The 9,688-nt window shown below is 31.0% G+C and overlaps 1 long non-coding RNA gene across 1 annotated transcript; it reads left to right on the forward strand.

Moving 5' to 3' along the window:
* The first annotated feature begins 7,327 nt into the window (after nucleotides 1-7,327).
* LOC145073628 (uncharacterized) lies at nucleotides 7,328-9,153 on the forward strand. The gene is made up of 2 exons (XR_013691465.1): nucleotides 7,328-7,586; nucleotides 8,783-9,153. It is a non-coding gene; the product is annotated as an uncharacterized LOC145073628 (long non-coding RNA).
* Nucleotides 9,154-9,688: the final 535 nt, after the last annotated feature.

A 9,688-nucleotide genomic window follows, 5' to 3' on the forward strand; every position in this document is an offset into this window, starting at 1 on the left:
CAAAAATATTTTCACAATTAATCAACAAAATATAGCAACATATTTTATAACTTTCAACAAAAATTAACAAAATTCAACCAAAAATCATAACCCTAGTTTACATACAATCACAAATTTTTTTTTTGACAACAAATAACCTAAATATAACAGTATACTTTATGACATTCAACAAAAATTAAAAAAAAATCAACAAAAAATCGTAACCCTAGTTTACATATAGTCACAACAACTTTTTCACAATTAATCAACAAAATATAACAACATACTTTATAACTTTCAACAAAATTAACAAAATTCAACCAAAAATCGTAACCCTAGTTTACATAGAATCACAACAAAAAAAAAACTTTTTGACAATAAATAACCTAAATATAACAACATACTTTATGACATTCAACAAAAAATCATAACCCTAGTTTACATATAATAACAATAAGTTTTTTTTGACAAGAATTCAACTAAATATAACAATATTCTTTGTTAATTCAACAAAAATTAACAAAAAACAACCAAAAATCGTAACCCTTACTTAAGTTTCATCACCATCATCTCTAATCCAATTAGCGTTCCGAATTTTTTATTCCATTACTTCTGAATCGACACTTGAGTTTCACAGAGATCGATTTTCACTTGAATCGATACTTGAGAGAGGGAGAATCCGAGAGGGTTTAGATCGTTGAGAGAACTCGGAAGGAACAAAACCTGTAAAACCGAGACTTGCAACTTGCAAGGTTGAGACTTGGAGGGTTACGTCCGAGTTCACGCTAGGATTTCGATGATCGAAGATTTGAAGTGATCTTTCTTTGCGTCTGTAATTAGTATGCTATGTAGTTATGGGAAAGGGACTATTGGGTTAATCGGATATTAAAACAAGGGCATTTTAGGAAAGTTCTATATTTAAGTTTTATTGTTTTAGAGTTTGATAAGGCTTCTATTTTATTGAGTTCATCTTTTAGATTTAGAGTTTGAGTAGGATATATCTTAATTAGTATAAATAGTTGTAGTCGTTTGTTTTGTTAATGCAATTCCATTGCTTCTATTTAGTTTAACTTTGATAGCAAGAAATTTGTTCCCTTTTTTTTTCTGTTTCATTTAGTTTTGTTTCTTCCAAACACAAGAAGGAATTTGTTTAGTTTATTACTTAAATTTGGTATCAGAGCGAAGGTTGAAGAGGGTTGGTTCGAGTAAAGGGGGTGTAGGCTTCATCCTTTGATCGAAGGCTTGTTCGGGTGAAAGAGACTAACCGGGGAGGTGCGGAATAAATGAACGGAAGAGATCCGTCAAAGCAGGTGGCTTTGGATCTGGTTCGTTTTGCAGGTGCAAGAAGACGGTAGAGCGGGTTGCTTGTTTTCTTCGTCGGTGGAATAGATCTCTTTGAACAAGTTTGATCGGAATAGGGTTGAAGCTATAAAAAGGAAGAATGGCGGTGAAAGAAGGTTCGATGACATATCAAGTTCCGATTTTGACTCCAACGAATTATCCGGTGTGGGCGGTCAAAGTCAAGTCGATTATGGATGCACACGGCATATGGGAGACGGTCGAACCAAAGGCGTTAGGTGAAGCATCGGATCAAAAGAAATCGAAACAAGATCTTGCTTTATTGTTTCAAGCGATACCCGAAGACATGGTGTTGCAAATGGCGAGTTACACCGAACCAAAGAAAGTGTGGAATGGGCTGAAAGCACGGTATTTGGGAGTGGATCGGGTGAGAACGGCTCAACTTGCAACGTTAAAGAGAGAGCTTGAAAGTTTGCGCATGAAGGAGGGTGAAACAGTTGATGATTTTGTGACAAAGTTATTAGGTTTAGCCTCAAAAGCAAGGAGTCTTGGATATGAGCTTGAAGAAGGTGATTTGGTAAAAGGTTATTAGACTCAATGCCTAAGTCGTTTCTTCAAATCATGGCTTTAATAGAGCAATGTTTCGAGTTGGATTCAATGTTATTCGATGAAGCGGTTGGTAGATTGAAGGCATATGAGGAGCGTATAAGAGGAACCAAGAAAGTGGATAACACTCAAGGTGGGCTATTGTTGGCTAGTGAGAAAAAATCACATGTTTGTAAACATTGTGGCAATGGACGTTCAAATCGGGATGAATTTGGACATGACCGGGGAAGAGGTCGGGGGTCCGGGAGAAGTCGAGATGGTAATGAACGTGTCCGGGATAAAAGTCACGTTAGATGTTACAAATGTGGTGAGTTTTGTCACTATAAAAACGAGTGTCCTAAATGGGAAAAAGAAGTCGCGGGTCTAATCGAAGAGGAATCGGTATTGTTTTGAATGACGAGTGGCTCGTATGACAAATCCGATTAAGGGGGTGATTGTTGGGTTAATCAGATATTAAAGCAAGGGCATTTTAGAAAAGTTCCATATCTAAGTTTTATTGTTTTAGAGTTTGATAAGGTTTCTATTTTATTGAGTTCTTCTTTTTGATTTAGAGTTTGAGTAGGATACTATCTTAACTAGTATAAATAGTTATAGACGTTTATTTGTTAATGCAATTCCATTGCTTCTATTTAGTTTAACTTTAGTAGCAAGAAACTTGTTCCTTTTTTTCTGTTTCATTTATTTTTGTTTCTTCCAAACACAAAAAAGAATTTGTTTAGTTTATTCCTTATAGGGACCGTCAACTCTAAGACGTCAAAGACTCAAAGCAATGCCGACTAATTTTTTTTAATCGGGTCCAACCGGTTCTAAACCCGATAAAAACCGGACCGAACCGGGAAAAAGAACCGAACCGGTTTTGATGAAATCTTAGAACCGAGAACTGACCCGGGGTCCAAAAAAACGGTCTGGTGCGGTCCCTTCGGTCCACCGGTCCACCCCTTAGAATATGTGAATATGTAAATGATAAATCATATGTAACATCTGCAAATAGTAGGATAGAGGGTGAAATTATTAAGGAAAAAGAGGAACTATCTCATTCACGTACCACCTGAGATATGATTTACATCTCACAAACACATGCACACGTTCAGCCCCATTCCTCTTCTGCAAGTTTAACCCACTTACCCTCCAAATCTTCCCCAAGGATCAGCTAGTACTTCCTACACCCACAAAAGTCTCCCATGAAATCTCGTTCAAGATTACAAGGACTGGAGCAATAGTACATTTCCACACTCCACACTTTCACCTCCAATCTCCCCTGTTCTCTCTCTCGTGCAGTGACTGATACCAGAAGGAGCAACAACAAACGAAGCTGCTGCCTCCCTCGCTTGCAATCCTCCTTCCTTCAATTTCCGATGGCAAGACGACCCAGATACTCCTGATCGCCACCACGTCCAGTTGAAGCAACTCACCTGCAACTACCCCTGTTTACCTCTAATCACCGGTGCAGGAAACTTGGAGAGAACCACCAATTACTCTGATTCTTCCTGCTTCAGCCCTCTTCGTCACTGAGCAGTTTCCAAATCGCCCTTCCCTTGCTTCTCCATTGACATCAGGTAGCTTCTCTTCCTTTTTCGTTCCTTTTTTTTTTGATCGAATAATGCTCAAAGACCAACATGTTCAGTCGTCAACTGCCATGGTGGCTGGTGGTATGATCAAGATACAACAGGATGATCCCAATGTTGGATTCAGTCCTATACAAATGTCGATAGCTCCTTACTCCATCATTTTCTGCTTTGTAGTGTTTAGATCGGTTCCAAGATTTCCGGTGCAAAACCCGTTAGAGCACGACTTTCCCGACACTTCCGACCCACACAACTATCTGTGAGTTCTTTAGCCCCCTTTCTTTTCAAACTTCATGTTTTGGGGAGATTACATGTATTGCACAAACTGATTTAGAAATAATAAACATGCATTTTCTTTTCCTGTCAATGATTCGATGCAGTCCTCATTTCAAGTAGTCGATTATAAGCTGTTATATGTGTGTAAAGTACGAAATAGTAGAGGAGTAGGATGGTTAATAGTCAAGGAATGCAGTTTATATGTGATTGGTAACCTGAGGAAAATGAGTAAAATGTAGGAATGTCAAAAGTTCTGTGGGACCCCGATCTTGTGAAAATTTCGTCCCGTTTGGAGGTATTTTTGAAAAAATAAGGGGCGGGGGCGGGGGTTGGCAATCCCGTCCCGAAACCCCCATGAGGCCCCGTTAATAAATTATATATATTTACATATATTAATTATATAAATATAATAAATAATAGAGTAATTTTTACGTACTAAATTCAAGTTGTTTGTAACACGTAAAATTATACTATAAGTAACTATTTGTTACCTAAAAAATAGCTTCTTTTAGCCTAAACAAGAACTTCTTTTTAGCCTACATAAGATAGCCCAAAATCAATCTGGGGCGGGGGAACGGGGGCAAGGGCGGGGGCGGGGGTAAGAAGGGGAATTCGGGGACGGGGGCGGGGGATGCAATCTCTGTCCCGTTTGCCCCCGTTGACATCCTTAGTAAAATGGTTATGATAAAAAACTTAGTAAACTGTAAAATTTAATGTGAAGATTAAAATGGGAAACGATACAATTAGAAGTAAGAAGGTTAAAAAAATCTTATTATTTTAGCAGAGTTTTGTTCTATGATTAATCATTTCCATTGAATTAAGAATTTTGAAAAGATATATAGTTGTTTTATTAGAGTGATTAGGAAACAGAAATATCATACTATATTATAAAGAAATTATTTTTTGTTTCACTAAATTTATTTGAAACTCTCATGACTTTTCAATTTTTTTTCAATAATGATTATAAGTTGGTTAATAAGATTAAATAAATATCAAACCTAATGTCTAATCATATATAAACTAAATTTCAATATTAAAAGAATATCTTTACTTTTACTTATAAAGTTATGTTTTTTTAACTTTTTACATATTATACTTAATTTATTAGTTTTAATATATTTTTGTATGTAACCCATTATCATTTTAAAGCTACAATTTTTGAACAATTTGTATAAAATATTTAAATTATAAACTTAAATATAATATTACAGGACCAACTTAAATATAAATTTTAGTTTAACTTAGACAACTCAAATAATATTTTGTAAATAGTTAAAAGTGATAAATTGTAGTGTCTTTCTAATAATGATTATAATTTGGTTAATAAGGTTAAATAAATATTAAATCTAAAGTGTAATTATAAATAAACTAAATTTCAATAATAAAATAATATCTTTACTTCTCCTTATAAAGTTATGTTTTTAACTTTTAACATATTATACTTAATTTATTAGATTTAATATGTTGTTGTATATAAACCATTATCAATTTAAAGCTACAACTTTGGAACAATTTGGACAAAATACTTAAACTGTTAATTTAAATATAACATCATAGTGTCAACTTAAATATAAATTTCAGTTTAGAGATACTTATAATTAGGGACACATAGTTTGTATTGAATGTTGTGGATACTCTTATGTTATTTTAACGTATCGGGCTTATGTAATACTTATGCTTTTACTATTATTTGTGATACTTGATTAGAACATCCCTTATGGTTTTACTTGAAACATTTTACGATTTATCTATATGCTTAGAAATTCTTTCAAGTTTTATATAATATGGGTTTTAAGGGCATAAAGAAAATCTCAAAGTATCAATGAATTTGGGGATGTCATATGGTATATCCAAAGGAAATATGTCTATTAGGATGTGTTCCATTGGGGATACACCAATACATAGTACAAAGTTTTGTTGGGACAGATCCCTAGACATGTTTTCATAGATCATTGCGCCTAAAAGTATAAATGACCGATATGTAAGATTGTAATATCTATAGATTTGATAAGTGATTTTCATATTTATGCAACAAAATTATAATGATTCGAATAGGTCGTCTCAAAAGTTTGCACGCTCTGAATCATGCATTGGATTTCATCATATTACATATGAGCATGAACTTATGATCTAAAAGCCAAATATTTCCATATGAAAGTTTTTTTTTTTAAAAATGTATATTTTCTATTCAAGTTTTAATAAGGAAACTTTTAAGGTTATTGATTATGAATCATGACTTGAAGATTTATAAGATATGATAAATTCCATGCATGGTCATTTGGAGGAAATTTAGTAAAATAATAAACTACTTCTAGATTATTAAGAAGTGAAACGGTATCGAGATGAAGAATAGTGAAAAATAAAGACTAAAGTAAATGACATTTGAAGTAATGGAACTTGTTAAAATCTGTATTCTAATAAAAGAATAGGTTGATTCTTCTTTTGATATGTGTCACCTTATTAGACATCATAATTAATGTCATGCCACATGTCAATCTATTGATTATGCATTTCAAAATTTAAATTTCTCATTCTAATTAAATTAAATTAAATAAGATTGGAATAACATTTAAAATAAAATTAATACAGATTATAAGGTCACATATTTATCTAAATCAACGACTATAATTTTATATAACTAAAAAAATATAATTGATTAATAATTTTGAGTTTTTACTGTGAAAGTTTAATTAGTTTTGTAATCGTGGTGCCACGGGTTATAAACTAGTCAAATAATAAACTTGAGAATAATGAAAATGTAAGTAAATGTAAAGTGACGTTTATTAAGTGAACTATTATTAAGGAAAGATTGATTAGAACTTATGTTACAACTTGGAACAGTCAAAGTTGGAATTCATAAGCTAATATAATGGGTTTTTTAGTTAATTTCTTTTAAGGAAGTTAATCGATTGATAATTCAAATTAGAACAATATATTAGAAATATTTGAATTAATAAAAGTCATTAAAATGGTATTTTAGGTGTTAAAATCGAATTAAACCAAGTATGTTCCCATTTTTGGCTAATTCAAGAAACTTGCTATTCCTATGGGCCATAGGAAATCCCTTTATTAATTACCACATACCGTATGGTCTCCTCTTAACAACAAAATCCATAAAAGTGCCAATTTTGATTTTTTTAAGCGTTGGTTAATTATATGCAAAAGAAGTTGAAACTGGGGAAAATAAGATGAGATGATGTAATTAATTCAATAAACTATAATTAGTCTCCTAATGTAACACCCTATTTTTAGAGTTTGAGTGGTAACCCTGGTTGTATTATTCTTAAAAAAAGAGTTGGTTGTAGGATAAAAGCTAATATATATATATATATATATATATATATATATATATATATATATATATATATATATATATATATATATATATATATATATATATATATAAAAAGAGAGAGAGGTTCATTTGTTTAAACTAATTATTATGTTATTGTATGCATAAATATGGTTCAATCAAAATTAAATAATTAAATAAATAAATAAGGTTAATATAGTAATTTGTTTAGTAACTACCAAAAATAATCCCTATAATTATATTTGACTTTTAACCTAATTTCTTTAGTTTATAAAACCTACAAGTATTACGGCAATGGAGATACCATCGATGGTGGAGGATACAGGGCTATTTCGAATTGGGGAAGAAGCTGAAGAAGGCAGAGGAAGAAGCGTTGGAGATTGTGAAGGAAGTAACTGAGTCAGCTGAGAAAGGAGTCGAAGCGGAAGAGAGACAGATCGAGGCTACGTCGATCGTTAATGGAATATTAGGGATTGCGATCGTTACTGCGGTTTTAGTTCCTTTGTCACTAACAACGTATCGTCAAACCCAGACCTGAAACAATAAAGGTTAGTTTTTTTCCTATTCACGTGAAATTACTCATTGATTCGAGTTTAAATCGATTTTTAGTTATTTCTGTATGTGCAATTGTTACTGTTCATCTGATTGTGTTCGAAATTTTAAAGCTATTTTACATCATTTTATTGGATAGTGATTTGCATTCACATTTATGTGTATCCCTCCCGTTAATTTGTGATTTAATTTCCAGTAACATACATACAAATTCAGGATGCATGTTGTATGAAGAAGGCGAGCCTGAAAATGTATATTGACATAAAATTAAACCATACATCTTTAGAGTTAACTAGACAGATTATGATAGGACAAATAGGTGATTATTATAATACCTTTTTCTAAAAGAATAACTCATTGTTCATCATTATAAATGTCTCTTCTATAAGAGCTAAAACTAGAGCCACTTCCAGTACAACGAATATTAGCTAGGAATCTTAATTATGTGGGTGTTAATGTTAGAAAAATGATTAATCCTGAAAAGAAGAAGAGGATTTGATTGAATTATGTAGAAGAAAAATGAGATTTCATTGAATGGTAATTATATTTAGAATTAAACAGTAAACAATTTCAATTAACCAAATAATCTTTTTTCTAACTTGTACTCTCTTTGAATGTGATCAAAACAAACAGCATAATCCTTGTATAAAACGGAAGAGTTTGACATTGATTCTGATATGAAATTTCCTAGATTTGATTTTGACAGTGAATTCAAAAAATTAAGAGAAAAACAGTAAATTACATACATACATAGTTGTCTAGAGTTCAAACATATTGCATGATTATGATTTAAAGATTGGACCTCTTCCCTTATCTGTTGATTGTGTTTGTTTCTTAAAGTAGTTTGGTGATGAGTAGATGATCAAATCATCAACAACATTTGTTTTCATTTTTCTATTAAAGAATTTACGATTATGTAGTGATATATTGAAAGGGTTTGTAGAAATCTTAAAGAACACAAAAATAATTCTACGAGAATATTGCACACCAGGTGTCTGTAGAAATGTCTGAAAGAGAACTTGATGTTCAAATTCTTGAATAACACAAAAATAATTTATAAGTTCATTATTTGTGTTACTTGATTTTATCCTGTTGTATGAGTTCTCTTAGAATTACTAAAATTTGTTTTATTTTTGTCGTATAAAAGCATTCTCACATAGTTTTATTCTTATATAATTCATTTTCATGACAGTTGTTCTCATAGAATGAATGGAGTGCATGATGATCAATGACCCGAAGGTTGGATGAATGCGTTTGGGATAGACATGAACAATCCGCAATGGTCACCGATCTTCTAGAAAAATGCACTACTCATTGTCATATTCTATTAGATTAATCTATAATATAATGATAAGAGTATATGTAATAGTATATTCCAATAGAATAATCTACATATTATATTTTTTTGTTATTAGGGAGTGTTTCATTATTATAGAATAAAATATAAAGTTTTTTATTTTTTCAAGGATGTGTGATAGAAAAAATTTAACTTGTATCTAAAAATTTGTTTATTTTGTGAGAAGTAAGTCTCTTTATTAGTTTATGGCTTGAATTTTCATAGAATATCATTATAAAAAGAATAACATTCTGACAGAATAAAATCGGGTTTAACTATAAAAATTACGTTATAATTAAAATTAAAGTAATTAAAAAAATGATAATTTTAAAATCAAGAGAGTTAATTATCCCAAAAAATATGGAATTCTCCTTTTTTAAAATTATCTCAATTGTCTAAAATACCCTTAGAATGAAATTAGATGGTATTTTTCAATTATCTTTAATTTAATAATATATATTAATCACTTTTTTAAATAAGTAAAATGAGTGGTCCATATTTATGTATACAATAACACAATAATTACTTTGAATAGAATAACCTAAGCCTATATATATATATATATATATATATATATATATATATATATATATATATATATATATATATATATATATATATATATATATATATATATATATATATTAGTAAAATACTATATTGAAAAGTTGTGTTTTTTTAAGGATATTTGATGATTTAATGCCAATAAGCGGTTAGCCGATATCCAATGTTCATGGCTATGAAAATTCAGTATGAAGTGGT

The sequence above is a fragment of the Lactuca serriola genome, chromosome 9, assembly GCF_051521515.1.
Source record: "Lactuca serriola cultivar US96UC23 chromosome 9, Lser_US96UC23_V15, whole genome shotgun sequence".
Classification (NCBI taxonomy): domain Eukaryota; kingdom Viridiplantae; phylum Streptophyta; class Magnoliopsida; order Asterales; family Asteraceae; genus Lactuca; species Lactuca serriola.